General features: G+C 35.3%; 1 long non-coding RNA gene and 1 pseudogene across 1 annotated transcript; both read left to right on the top strand.

The window, feature by feature from the left end:
* The window catches only part of LOC137024541 (uncharacterized), a 101,531-nt pseudogene that overhangs the window by 49,257 nt on the left and 36,279 nt on the right, over nucleotides 1-15,995 (top strand).
* LOC137024342 (uncharacterized) lies at nucleotides 3,785-4,505 on the top strand. The gene is made up of 2 exons (XR_010895697.1): nucleotides 3,785-4,104; nucleotides 4,229-4,505. It is a non-coding gene; the product is annotated as an uncharacterized lncRNA (long non-coding RNA).

The raw sequence follows: 15,995 nt of genomic DNA, 5'->3' as shown, positions 1-15,995 counted from the left end.
ATTTGTGTATTTAAACTGTCATTTGCTTTTATTTGATTTTGAATGTGTTTGTTTTTTTCGACAGATTTGCCAGATTTGTCAGTGTCCTCTACTCCTGCCACAACAACATCATCTTCTCCTCCAGTTTCTCAGACAGTGAGCTCAACATCAGTCTCTCGTCCACAAACTCCTCCGTCTCTCTCTGTGCTTGTGATTGTACTGGGAGTTGTGCTCTTACTGCTCTTAGTGCCACTGCTTATACTGATTCAGCAGAACAGAGTGATGAGGAGAGGTAGGAGAGATCCAGAGACTGTCATATTGTGTCTTATTCAGTGTGTGATCAGTCATGTGTTGTGAACTGACAGCAGGTTTGTCTCTCTACACTCACAGCTCTCTCTAAGAGGAGACACAGGAGCACGACTGAGGCCGTTTATGAGGAGATTCATCACAGACACAATCGCTTCACTCAGAGGGGTGAGACATGAGCCCTGAATCTTATTTAATATGATGAATTAATAAGAGAGTCTGTCAGACACTTGATGTTCATCTATTATTAGTCCTGTTAAACCTCCTGCAGAAAACCACAGAGCTGCAGGTGCAGGTGTGTGTGTGTGTTTGTCTCTTCCTGTGTATATTTTAGGAGTAATAAGGAGGTTCTCATGTTTGTACATGTAGGTGCAGGTGTGTGTGTGTGTGTGTGTGTGTGTGTGTTTGTCTCTTCCTGTGTGTATTTCTGGAAGGCAGTGAGGAATGGGTTCATGTGAGGATACATGTGTGTTTACTAATAGGCCTCTAAAAAATGAGATTTCTGCCTCTAATGCTTTTAAATTGTAAGTAATTAATATTTGTGTTGTGTTTTCAGTAACAAATGCTTTATGGTCCAAAGGAAATGAGGATTAAGTCTGTTTGTAATGATGAACATGTTTCTGACTGTTCTGCTCCTTTAACAGGGAGTCTCATCTCTGAAGAACTGCATTCTGGGTATGAAGATGCTGATGAGCTTCTCTCAGGTTAGAGAGCTGAAATATATTCAAAACAACACCTAAAATAAATAATTTGATTTACAAACTCTAAAAAATAGATCAAATGTATTTCACATATTTTACCACTAAATGAAATGTGTTTGAATGTTTCAGTTGTTCACAACACTAAAACTTTTCTTACTAGAAAAAGAGTTCAAGACTGTATATTATGATGATGTCACCAGTGGCTTGAAAGGTCAGTAATTGATCACATGATTCATTCATTACCAGATGATTACAAAAGCTGAATGGTCTCAAGACCTATAACAGCATATTTTAAATTTTGTTTCCCAAAATATTAAAAACACTCTAAATATAAACATGTTTTGATGCAGAAGAAATGATGAAGGAAATCACACCGGGATACTATGATGATGTCATCACTGACGGACTGAAACCAGATCGTGAGACAGGTGTCGCTCTGATACTATATAAGGATGAAATATTTATAATATATATATATATATATATAAAAAAAAAAAAAAAAAATTTTATATATATATATATATATATATATATATATATATATATATATATATATATATATAATGTATATAAATTATATTTTGTATGTGTTTCTCATGTTCAATTTGTAGAAGACACACCTGAGAGTTATGATGATGTCATGACGAGTGGACAGAGCTTTAATATTAAAAAAGGTGTTTTTACTTTTTATTCTTCTTTTGTTTATGTGTGTTTAACATAATACCTCTGAAGTGATGTTCAGTTCTGATATGATGATGTATCATTTGTTCTGTTTATATCTTCATGTTTATGTAGTGGACGCACCGGAGCATTATGATGATGTCATCATTAATGGACAGAACATTCCAGGTGTAACAGGTGAGTCACACAGAACTGTATTTTATCATCATCCACTAATATTGAACATGTTTCTATCATTAATGAATCATCATGACTTCATCAGGAGTAAATCTAACTGTTGGAGAGACTTTTGACTGTCAGGATCTGATTTCATTATAATTATATGAGTGAAGCCGGTCAGAGCACAACTTTATATAAGGAAGAGGAGAAGGTCATCAGGTTTAGAGGATGTATTGATAAAAATAAGCCACAGAGTTACAGGTATTTCACAGGTAGAGATTAGTTACAGGCAGTAGAGGCATTAGTCTGGAGCACAAGAAATACAATAAAGGATAATGAAAATAGTTCGGCATATATACAATAATAAACGTCCATTGCTACATAAAGACAGTCAAAGTAGATTAAATCCTCATCAATAACATTTCTCCATGAAATATACAATCCAAGGGAGGAAAATACGGCATCATGTTGTACATTATAAGCCATAAGCGATCATCTGACATGATAAACATAACTCCATATATGGATATAATCACGGATAATCGCTCTTCTGATATAAACAGCTTCAATATCAAATCACGTCGCAAACTGATCATTGTAAACCAGAACAGTGAAACACAAACAGAAGAAATAATCGCACATGAACAGCGTCATTCAGCTGGACTAACAGAAACAACAGCTGCAGACATGATTAAACACAAATAACTCAATACCGATCTCAATAAACACACAAATAACACAAACAGGATTACTTGCAGGTCAATGGCGAACACTTTGAGGTGATTCTGCAGCAAATATCACAAATAAACAGCAATAAATGTCCTTTCAGCGATCGGCTCTACAGAGCATAACAGTTCAGCAGCAACAGCAGCTTAAGTCACGTGACTGCTCAGCTGGAAGATGACGTGAATGTCAAAATAAAAGCCCTCGTAAAGGAGCCTTTACAACACTAATAGTGTCAGACAGTCATGAGGAGAAAGAGATCAAGCTTTTCTTCTTTTTTACTTATTTCAATCACAGACAAGTACAATGCAAAAAGTGATCTCATGTTTGAAAGGGTTTCAAAGTATATTGTGAGATCAGTATTACAAAAGATAATATATGAGGGTTTATTTTGAGTTATTTTTGTCTTATGAATACAAAACTTTGCCAAAATAATGAAAAGGTTAATTGTGTAATTTTGTTTTTCAGAAAAATAAGTTTGAAAACAAAGTAAAATGTCATAAGGCTTTAAATTAAGAGTTTTGTTCATTTTAAAGTCAATCCAAAAAATAGGGCAATAAAAAAATAAATGATCAAAATCTTCAAATGATGTATAAGTACCTTTATCACAAACAGTATGAATATATCTACTAATGGAAGTATTAACAGGGTAACATCCTATGAATGATTTTTTACCTTATTAGAACCTATTTATATGTTAAATTACAAATTCTGTGCCAAGATATACATTGAGGTTTAAGATGTTTTGATTCACATGGATCCGACATTAAAGGAATTTCTTATAAAATTATTATTAAAACATTTATCAAAAAAGGAGCTTTACAAAGTTGAGGATTTTGGAAGGTTGTATAATTAATATCTACATATGAGAATTTGGTTAAAGTTATTACATCATTAGGGATAGCCTTAATTACTTTAAATTATTTTACATATATATTTTAAAATAAAATTAGGGTATGTGTAGGAAAGAGATCAATGACATAATCAGTGACACAAGCTGTATTAAAGGGATAGTTCACCCAAAAATGAAAATTTGATGTTTATCTGCTTACCCCCAGGGCATCCAAGATGTAGGTGACTTTGTCTCTTCAGTAGAACACAAATGATGATTTTTAACTGCAACCGTTGACATCTGTCAAACAAATAATGCAAGTGGATGGGAACTCTATCAATAAGAGTTGAAAAAACTTGCTTAGACAAATCCAAATTAAACCCTGCGGCTCGTGGCGACACATTGATGTCCTAAGACACGAAACGATCCGTTTGTGCGAGAAACCGAACAGTTTTTATATCATTTTTTTACCTCTAAAACACCACAATGTCCAACTGTGTTCAGCATTAGCTTAGCGAGGTCTGATCGCGCTCTGACAGCAGCAGTGATGTCTCGCTTTCATTGAACTATATGTGCGAGACATCACTGCCGCTGTCAGAGCGTGATAAGAACTATCCCTTTAAAATCACAATGTGAGGTTTTATTTCACATGTGTATCAGAGGGAGATCAGGAGGAGTATGATGATGTGAAGAACAGCAATGAAGATGAGAGAAACCTGTTGGGTCAGTTATTGTCACATTTTTACATAACCATATACTTTATTCATCATGTTGCTCATTTTTAAAACTAAAACTTGATACATTTATAACAATAAAAATATGAATTTGCTTTTGTTTTTAAAAACAGACTATGATGATGTGGGGGAGGAGTCAAATAAAGAGGGCGGGGCCATGACTCACTGACCACACCCACTGCCTCTGATCATCAAATCATATTACAGTTACTGGAGATACTGTTTTTTTGCTACTAAAGATTCAGTGTTTTTATGTTATTTTAAATGTTTTTAAATGAAAGGTTTCATGCTGTGCAAAATTCAGTAACAAATTGTAGTATTTGTATTTTAGTATTTGAGCTATTTTTATTTTGATAACATGCTTTTCACCTAATAAAAAAATAACATTCATTCATCATGTCACAAAAATGTTTTTTAGAAGAGCGGTTAGAGGAAAGGAGAAAATTATGCAAAATACTATAAATGTTAAATGATGAAAATAGATTTACCACTCAATAGATATTATAAGTTATCATGTTTTCCCATAAACTACCAGCATTAGTTCTTGTGTATGTCAGCTTGAATAAACAGAATGTGAGTGAAATTGATTAAAGTAACTAACTATAAATAAAAAAGAATAACCTACAATATAGGAAAGTAAGGAAAGATTGTGACAAGAAATTTAAATTCATCTTATTTTGTTAATCTCAAATCAAATTAATAGAGTTTAGTTAGATCATAAAAGTGATTAAAAGTTGTCAATACGCATCATTCACATCTTATCATGACTGCTGACATCATCGGTAATCAGACCTGTCACTTTGATGATGTCACACACCAGCACAATGTCAAGAGGGAACAGGAAGAGGTTTTTGTATTCTAGAATTATTTGGATTTGGTAAATCATTTATAGATACTGTAACCATCTTTTATAAAGTTATTAACAGTTCAGTGATCATTAACTTTGACACGTCCAAAAGATTTGACATCCCCGTTTTTATTTCTTATAGCCACAGAATTACTTTGTCTGAGAATTAACCAAAATTAAAATTTGAAAGGAATTTCTATATTTGACAGGGAGATTAAAATTGCACAGCTAGCTGATGACACTACGCTATTTTTGAAAGACAAACGACACCTAATGCCCTGGAACTGGTGGAACAATTTTCATGCGCCTCTGGTTTAAAGCTCAATATCTCGAAATGTGAGATTATTTCAATTCATGCTATAGATGATACATTTTTAGATGGTATCCCAGTTAAAAATAGTGTAAAATATTTAGGCATCCGTATCATTAAAAGTCCAGTTACTAGACATCATTTAAATTTTTCTGATAAAAACTAAAAACATCTTTATCATCTGGCTTCAAAGAGATCTTTCATTTTCAGTTCTTTTATAGGTGGAAGGGCTCTCTCGCTTCATATACCCTGCTCTCTCTCTGTTTATTAATGATAAAACAATAAGGGAAATTAACAAAATATTTTTGGATTTCATTTGACTTTCTGGACTTTACAGATACTGTAAACAGCTTTAAAGTAAACTGGCTGGAAAGATCCCTTGTGATCCCAGTGTCATTATGGATTTTCATTCCAAATAATATTTTCAACAAACTCAGTGATCTGTCTTTCCTATTAAAGTGTAATTTTTTGCCTGCCAAGTTACCCATTTCCTTATTTAACTTTCATCAACAATGCCTTCTTTCATGGAAATTGTGTTTTGTCCATAACTTTTCCCCACACAAAGTTCTCCTTTGGAATAATGCTGATATAGAAATAAGTCTCTCTTCTTTCCTAGATGGTTTAACAATAATTTTAATTGCATTCTATCTGTCTTTGATGATTTTGGTAATTTGGTAAGTTATGAATCTCCATAACTTTCCAGTCCCATCTAAAGAATATAATACCTTGGCAAAAGCTATCCCAGCAGGCTTAACCCAGATAATTAAAAATCACCTTAAATTCAGTAAAGGCAACATTTCTTATCCAGATTTACATTTGGATGGTATTGATCTTTTATATCATAAATGCAACAACAGACATATTCGTACAATCTTTCAGATGAAGAAATAACTTTTGTATATCGAACAAAGTTAAAGAAATTCATTATAAAATCCTTCATAAAATCTACCCTGTTAAATCATCTATTTCTAAATATTCTGATATTGATGAAACTTGCTCCTCCTGTGGTTTTGTTGAAGAAACAGCTGCCCATTTATTTTACGATTGTAATTTAACTAATATTTCGTGCTGATTTAAGTTCTTATATTTTTACCCATACAAATGTAACCCATACCTTCATCCTTAAAGAAGGTGTTTTTATGAAAACCCAAAGCTGCTACCTTGAATATGTTTTTAATATTATCTTGTATGCAAAATTCTTCATTCACAAACAAAAAGTGGCTTAAATCTCCCCTAAGCTTTCCTCTTTCTCTTGCTGAATTTAACTCCTTTATTTTATCCCTCAGAATTATAAATAACAAAAAAAGTGAACATTTTTTGATGCATTATGATGATTTAAAGATGTGATTTAACCTAATTATTGTGGTTTTCTTTTCTTTATTATTTCATATTGATGTATGCACACTCAGGATATTTGTTTTCTATTCTTTTAATATGATTATTCATTGTAACAGACACAACCACACTTTATTTCCCTGATCCTGTATGTATGTTCCAATTTTGCGATTAAAAAAACCAAAACAAAACAAAACATTTGAGTATGGAAAAGTATGGAATTTTGAAATGGAAAATGTGTAGTATCAAACTCATATGAAAAGGCCAAATATTCAAGATTACAGGGCAAAATTAAAGTTTGTCTGTGAAAAACCTGATATTAAAATCACTCTTTTTAAAGGTTACATTCTGTCCCTCTGTGCATAAACTATAGTCTGTTACAACAGCATATAAAATTAAAAAAATTAAAATTAATGTGCAGTGAAAATGAGCTCTACATGAAACAAGTTACTTATAAATGTTGCTGTAAGAGAAGAAAAACCATTGATTTCTGTCCTGAAACATGTTCACACTCCTTCATGCTCAACACAGGGACAGACCCTTGTAGTCTTCAATAAGAGGTGCTTTACTGCCATCTGCTGGACAAATACAGCATTGCAGCATTAAACATGTTTATTGATGTTATTTATTATTCTCTAAGGCAGAGCTTCCCAAACTTCAGAGTGGTAAGGCCCCCCAAAAACATAGCAAAAGCTCCACGACCCCCCAATCCCACCCGCCCCGCCCCACCCATTATAAACAAATATATAGATCAGTAGTATATATATATATATATATATATATATATATATGTAATATTATATATATATATATATATATATATATATATATATATATATATATATATATATATATATAAATTTCATAAAGTCTCTTTGCACAAAATTATCAACATTTATTAACCAGTTTGTAAGAATTTCTTGTGAATTATGAGAACTACCATAAAATGTAATATTTTTATATTCCTGTGAAAGATGACGTAAACATTCTTTACAATATATTTGAAGAGTTCATTTGCAAAAACAGATAACTCCGTTTTTATGAATTCTCACAAATCATGTTTTTTATCAGTCAAACTGCAGTTGGGTTGTTTTGATTAAGTAATAACTCCAAAAAATACAGGTAACTTAAGGTAAAAAAAAGTATGTAAAAAAATAAACATTTTTTTTTAAAGTTTTAGCAAAAGCAGATAACTCCAACAGTCGTTTTTTGGCAAAAGCAACTCCACATTTCATGTTTCAGAGTTAAACAAAACCAAGTAATTTAAAACGCACTCAAACACACGTGCACACAAACACGCTAACATCGGCACACATACACACACGCATCCACGCACTTCTGCATACACGCGCGCGCACACATACACACACGCAAAAGGACAAACAAGGGTTCGGCATGTAAAAGTCGTGTAAGGTGTACAAGGACTTGCAGGAGTCGAAATTATAAATCCTCGATCACTTTTAGTCAGCTTTGACTAAAATACCGGCTTTTGACAAAACGGATTTTGAGTTCAGAACGTGCTATAGTCTATGTGGAGAATAATGCACACGCACAGCAGTAAGTTATTTATTTATTTATTTTAAAATGGCGTTTATCGGTTTTTGCAAATGAACTTTTCAGGTTCATACAGGATACATGTACTCCTCGCTGTAGCTACTTACTAGTTTTACATTTACTTGAAGTGCAGTTAGGTCTGTTATTGGGTTATTGTCATCCTCTGCTCCACCGTGGCATTATTGAATTGGAGGTTAATTGTGACCAACTGTGAATTACTGCTAAGCAACTGACGTCAGTTTGAAAATAAGTAATGTATCTCACCTCGCTATAATGTGAAAAAATAATGTTTTTATATGTTTTATGTTTGTGTAATAAGGAGGGAAGAAATCACATTTCAGAACAATTAGAATATTTTATTTTTTTAAATTATTTTAATATCTTGATTTAGCCTATCCACGGCCCCCCTGCAATACCGCTACGGCCCACCAGGGGGCCGCGGCCCACAGTTTGGGAAGCACTGCTCTAAGGTTTACTTATGGTTACTTTACTCATGGTTAAGGTTTATTAACCTGTTATGTAGATAATATTTAATTTATTTCAATAAAAAGCAAATCTGAATAGCTTAGCAAAAATGTAGTTTATACTATGATGTAATCAAATTTTATTTTTACAATAAAAGAACAAAGCAGTAAAATCATATTTTAAGTCATATTATGCATAATTTATCCAGAAACAGTAAGATTAAAATAATTCATGAAAAAAGTTCTACTTCTACTAAGTCACAAGTGTTTGAAGTGATCAGACTTACAGAAACAGTCATCAGTGTTGTATGTTGTGTGTGCAGATCCAGGCTTTGATGCTGAATATAACCTGCAGTGTTTCTCTATCAATCTCTTTAAGTTTAGTGTGACTTTATCTCCACGCTGACATATGACTGACACGAGTCTGTCCTCAGTGAAGTGTCTCTTCACGCTGGAGGAGGAGTCCCGCTCATCAGCGCTCACACTTTATTGATATATATGGAGAAAATAAAAATGCTGCTTTCTGATTTGTCACTGATTGTGTTTGATGATTTCCTCTGTTGTGTCTAATAAGGTAACAGTGAGTGTCATTGGCAGCTGTGAGAGTCTCTCTCTCTTTAGGGGACTGACAGGAGCCAGTTTCTTCAGTGTGTTTGAGGGAGCAGAAGGAGAAACAGAGTCAAACAAACAGTGTGATGAGCAGAAGAAGATGGAGGGATGTCTGACACTCGTTTTACTCTCCTCTATAGTCACTCTAACAACATCTGGTAAGTAAAAAATAGACTGTAAAGATGTGAAATTTTACATGTGTAATTAAGGAGTTTATCTATGATGGCATTAGACCACTAGAAACTGAATAGAGGCCTGTGTAATATAAATAAGCTCTTGTGACACTAGATTATTCATTTATTAATTATATTTGATAAATGATTTTAACTTTTACAGCTTTCACACTGGTCAACTGGTGTTGTGTTTAGTTGTGCTATAGAAATAAAATTGACATTGAACTTTTACAGCCAACCAATTTAATGATGACAAGATTATTTGTAATATACTCTTATGCAGCTTTAGTTGTCAAGTTTGTAATATTTTTTTGTATTTACCAGTTTTTTTTTAATGTATATATCTCATGTTTATTGACTTAGTACTCTACAGATGACTGTATGTTCTACTTCTACTGTGGTTAAACTCTTTCTCTCTCTTTCATGTACAGATTTGGAGACTGTTAGGTTAGTTGATGGTAACAGTCCCTGCAGTGGTCGAGTGGAGGTTCTTCATGCTGGTCAGTGGGGAACAGTGTGCCATAGGAGCTGGGATAAGACTGATGCTGCAGTGGTGTGTAGAGAGATAGGATGTGGAGAGGCTCTAGAGGCTGTGCGTAATGCTCACTTTGGACAAGGATCAGGACCAATCTGGATGGATTATGTGGACTGTAGTGGATCAGAGTCAACACTGAAGAACTGTAGATCATTAGGATGGGGTGTTAGTGACTGTGGTCATGGTGAAGATGCTGGAGTCAGATGTTCAGGTGAGCTGCTCCATACATCATCATGTTAATTAATCTCTGATCAGACCTCCAAATGTATTGTACATGCAATTTAAAATTATTCAGTGTAATTTAAAACCCCAATTACAGAAAAGTTGGATTATGTTGTAAAATGCAATAAAATTAAGAATCAGTGATTTGTTGATTCTCTTTAACATTTATTTAACTGACAAAAGTACAAAGAAAAAATTTTCAGTGTTTTCACTGAACAACTTTATTGTTTTTTGTAAGTATAAACAAATTTTGATTTTGATGATGTAACACACTCCAAACAAACTTGGGACAGAGTCATGTTTCCCACTGTGTCACATCACCTTTCCTTTCAATTACAATATTTAATCATTTGGGAATTGAAGGATACTAATTGTTCCAGTTTTGCAAGTGTCATTTTTACTCAATCTCACCTGATACAAGACATCTGCGACGAACGACGAACAGTCTGTGATCGTCGTTGTCTGATTCTCCTCTTCATGATGCTGTACATTTTCAATAAGAGACAGATCTGAACAGCAGTCAGTAAAGCACATCTCTTCTATGGTCTAGAAACCACTCTGAGCACGTGCAGAATGAGGCCTGGTGTTGTCTTGCTTCCCAGGAAACATGTGATCTTGATGGCAGTTTATGTCTCTGTACAATCCCAATATTCTCCATGTCAATGATTCCTGCACACATATGAAGTCACTCATGCCGTTTGCACTGATGCTCCTCCATACCATGACAGATGTTTGATTTTGCACCTGTCGCTGATGAAAGTCTGGATGGGACTTTCGTCTTTGGGACTGAGAACCTGATTTTTTCAAAATGCCATCCCTTTTTTTTTTCCAAAAACAAGCTTAAACATGGACTCATCTGATTTCTAATGCAATGCTGTCTGAGGGGTTAAAGGTCACGCACATTCAACTGAGGTGTCCTATACCTTGCCCTAGATTTCTCTGAATAGATACCCTGAATCTTTTTACAATATTATATATGCTAGATGGTGAAAGACATAAATACTTTGCAATCTTGCATTAAGAAATGTGATTTTTGAATTGTTTGACAATTCTCTCATGAAATTTGGTACAAAGTGGAGAGCCGTGACCCATCTTTGCTTGCAAAGATAGAGAAGCTCTTTTACACCCAAACATGATCCCCTCACCTGTTACCAATTCACCTGCTCACTGTGAACTGTTTCAAAAACAGTGTAACTTGGATATTATATAATCTTTTCACTTTTATTTTGCCTCTGTCCCAACGTTTTTTAAGTGTGTTGCGGCATCAAAATTAAAATTTGTTATATTTACGAAATACAATTATGTTGGTCAGCAGAAACATGAGAAATCTTTTCTCTGTACTTTTGTCAGTTAAAAAAGATTCAAGAGAATTTACAAATTACAGATTTTGGTTTTTATTGAATTTTACAAAATGTCCCAACTTTGGAGCTTTATATTCAGAGCAATTCATAAGCAATTATTTGATGATTAGCATTTACTTTCATCTATTACAAAAATCCATTATTAATTAAAGGACTTACTGTTGTTTTATGTCTATATCACAATCATAATGACAGATAGTTTTCTCTGTTGTATAAATATTATCAGAAACCATAAACTACGGAATGTCAAGACTTGTGGACGGATCTCACCTGTGCTCTGGGAGAGTGGAGATGCTTCTTGTAGGCGGCTGGGGTTCAGTGTGTGACGCTGCCTTTGACCAGCAGGATGCAGAGGTTGTGTGTCGAGAGCTGGACTGTGGGATTCCTGTACAGGTGCTGGGAGAAGATGCTTTTGGAAAAGGAAAGGGTCAGATTGGATCAAAAGAGATTCAGTGCACAGGAAGTGAATCACACATTCGACGCTGTAAATCATCAACCTCAAATAATATAAACTGCACCCATGACAACGACGTGGGACTGATTTGTTCTGGTAAAGTGTCAATGTTCAGCCTTTCTATAGAGAAATCTAATTGATAAACTAAAATGTAATTATGTAATCAGTTTTTTATCAGTTTCTGTAACCTCTCTGTTCTTTGTCCAGCTTACACTGATCTCAGACTGGTCAATGGTCCTGACATCTGTTCTGGTCGAGTTGAGCGTCAGTACTTCAGTAAATGGGGCACAGTGTGTGATGCATGCTGGGATATGAGAGCTGCCAGTGTCCTCTGTAGACAGCTGAATTGTGGGATTGCTGTGTCTGTTGTGGGATCAGACTGGTTTGGAGAGGGAAGTGATGAAATCTGGGCTGATGTGTTTGATTGTGACGGGAATGAAACAAAACTCTCAGAATGTTCCATCTCTTCATGGAGTCGAGCTGAATGTTCTCATAGACGAGATGTTGGAGTCATCTGCTCTAGTGAGGGGATTTTATTTTAAAAAATATTATAAATTATCTAGAAATATCTTAATAAAGTGTCACATCTTTCACTCAGATTCCTCTCTGGCTGTTCATGATGGTCTGGTGCGGTTGTCTGGAGAGAGACAGTGTGAGGGGGAGGTGGAAGTTTCCATCCATCAGGTCTGGAGGAGAGTTCTGCTGGACTCCTGGAGTCTCACTGAATCCTCTGTGGTCTGCAGACAGCTGGGCTGTGGCTCTGTGCTGAACTTCTCCGGCTCCTCTTCATCCAGTCCTGAACACAGTCATGAGTGTGTGACGGGCTTCCAGTGCTCTGGGAGTGAAGCTCATCTGGGGAACTGCAGCTCTCCACAAACTCTCAACTGCAGCTCCACACAACAGCTGTCAATCACCTGCCTTGGTGAGAAGAGCAACATCTGGGCAGATTCTTCAGTTGTTAGTGATCACTAATGTGTTTCTCTTTCTCTGAATATCAGGTCACGGGTCCATCAGGCTGGTGGGTTCTGGGGGAGACTGTGCAGGGAGGCTGGAGGTTTTTCACAGCGGCTCATGGGGGACAGTGTGTGATGACTCCTGGGATATTAAAGATGCCCATGTGGTGTGCAGACAGCTGCAGTGTGGAGTGGCCCTCAGTAACCAGCAGGTACCAGCCTGGTTTGGTCCTGGTTCTGGACCCATATGGCTGGATGAGGTGGAGTGTGAGGGGAATGAGACGTCCCTGTGGAGCTGCTCTTCTCCAGGCTGGGGAAAACATGACTGTCAACACAAGGAGGATGTAGGAGTCGTGTGTTCAGGTAAAAGATAAAGTAATGTAAATTATTTTCAAAGATACATTTAATTGTTTTTCACAAAATAGCCCATGATAATGTACAGCTGGTCATTTTTAAATAACTCCAGGATGATCAGGAGCTGATGGGTCTAGTATCATCTTAAAGGAGTTTATTTTTCAACTATGACTGTATGACTGCAATGTCAGTCTGATATAATGTGTTGCCATGGATGATGATCATTTTTTTTTAAATGTTTTTATTGACCAAGCAGAATCAAGTAGTATATTTTGTATAATATATTATGCATCTGTAAATATACACTGTGTACATGATATCAGTGTTTGCAGCATGCATTAGACTTGTATTAACCAGTTATTTTTAGGTGATATTTTTGGTTTAGCAAAACCTGGATTGCAGTGGTTTTAATACACAACTTTTTCCATATTTTTTGTATATGTAGCATTTTTGTTATTTGTTTTATTTTTTTTACAATTCTCATCAATAATTTATTTAGTTGAAGTTGATTCTCATCCTTCTTCATCTAGAGTTTAAAGAGATCAGGTTAACTGAGGGCTGTGAAGGGAATGTGGAGGTTTTCTACAATGGATCCTGGGGAAATGTGTGCTGGAATCAGATGGAAACAGACACAGTGAGTCTGATCTGTCAAGAGCTGAACTGTGGAAGATCTGGTGTTTTGTCTGAATCTACACCAAAAGTGAAATCAGCTCCTAACTGGCTGGATGAAGTGAAATGTCGACCACATGATTCAAATCTGTGGCACTGTCCATCTTCACCCTGGGGACAGAATGACTGTGGTAAAGATGAAGTGGCCAAAATCACCTGCTCAAGTAAGATAATATTTAAATGATGATCTCAACAGTCAGGTTTCTTTAAAAACAATGTTTATAATGTGGTGAGTAAACTCTTTCTGGAAAACTAAACTGAGCTGATGGAAAGAGCCTAAATTTTATGATATTTAAATTATTTTTCACATTGATGATGTTTCACTGAGAGATGTTTTCAGAATCAGATTCAGAAATTGCTTCATTGCCAAGTGTACTTGCACACACAAGTAATTTACCTTGGTATTGAAGCTTCCAGTACACACATATAAACATGGGCGACATTTGACTCTCGAGGTAGGGGGGGCAATAATTTTTTTTTTTTTTTTTTTTTTTTTGCAAGTAGGCCTACAAAACGTTTTTTGTACCTGCATGATCAAATTATAAGCAGAAATTTTGAGCAAAAAAGTTTAAGTTTGCTTGTTTATTTACTCATTTATTTAATAATTCACTTAATTTTATTATCACGGCCACATTAAATTACGTGGACAACGTGTGAATCAGTGTCCATCATTTTGCGAGCAACTGATGATAAAGAAAAATGCCACGTCGCAATATTGAAAATATTTCCATTTTAAACCATGAAGGCGAGCCAGGTGATATCACACAAACAATGTGCAAACTTTGCGTAAGAGTTATGCGGGTGAAGAAGTCTCAAACTCCAGTCAGTTATTCACTACAGAAACTGAAAGTAAAAACTGACTGAGCTTTTGGCATCCGACGCTGCAATAACGGCGCATATTCTCTTAGAGATAATGTGAGATGAATCTGAATGAATTATTTTCTTAATATTTCTCCTGTGGCCCATAGTGAGAAAAAAAATAGTATGTTTCGTGAGACGAGAAGTATTTTGTGTTAAACAAGTTGTTCTTTAAATGAGGAGTAAGATAACTAATATTTTATTGTCCTCGCAGCGCGTCGGTGGTGATGCGCTATGAGATCGCGTGGCAAATGAATTGCAATATTAATTTAATAATAAAAGTATCATGATAATAAGAAAAATAATTCAATAGCCCTGCATGCCCGTCAACTATACGCCACTGTGAAGGGATAAACGGCTTTCGGGCATGGCATCAAATTGATTAACTGTTTTATCCAAATCCACATGCATGGGCCGTTCAGTGTTCAGTACTGCAATGTCTCCTGTCTCCTGCTGTTTCTCATGTGTTTCCAGTCAGCGCAAGCAAGAAATGTTTACTAGACTGTGGACTAGCTTTGACTCTCCGCGCAGCCGAATTTTTTTGACCACAGACGGTGTGCGTTTGCATGCGCCGAACGCGTCTTTCCGCGCTGATGGGTAAAGGAGTAGCCTATCTTTTAGAAAGGCTTGCGCGCTCAACTGTGCGCGAGACGGAGGGGAACGTGGGAAATGAAGTATATCCGGGCCTTAACCGCTCCAAATTGTAGTGGACTGGAGCTGACGACGGATCACATCGAGAAAAAGATGTCGCCCATGCATATAAATATAACAAGACACATCATAAAATTTAAGAATAATAAAAAAGAAATAGTATAAAGTCAAAATAAACATTTACAGATAATTAACATATTTACAGTATTGTGAATAATAATATGAATGAATAGAACTAAATGAATTTACAAAGATATCGCACTAAACATTTCAAGAGGGAAACAGAAACTGTTCTAGTGATCTGAGGTGCCGTCAGGACTAATGATTCTGTATCCTAATGTTCAGTTGAATTCATTTTTAATCTCAGAGGAGGAAAATCCTGAATCTCCTCAGAGTCGTCTGACATGTTCTACTTCACCATCTTCTCACCAGAGACAGTGTTCAAGTAAGTTTTTTTGACAATACTTTTACATTTTATTATAAGCCTGTATTTTCCAAATAAATGATTAATATATGTGCATTTAAACAAAA

Source organism: Chanodichthys erythropterus, chromosome 8 (genome assembly GCF_024489055.1).
Source record: "Chanodichthys erythropterus isolate Z2021 chromosome 8, ASM2448905v1, whole genome shotgun sequence".
Classification (NCBI taxonomy): domain Eukaryota; kingdom Metazoa; phylum Chordata; class Actinopteri; order Cypriniformes; family Xenocyprididae; genus Chanodichthys; species Chanodichthys erythropterus.
This window is presented reverse-complemented; position numbering and strand designations above follow the sequence as displayed.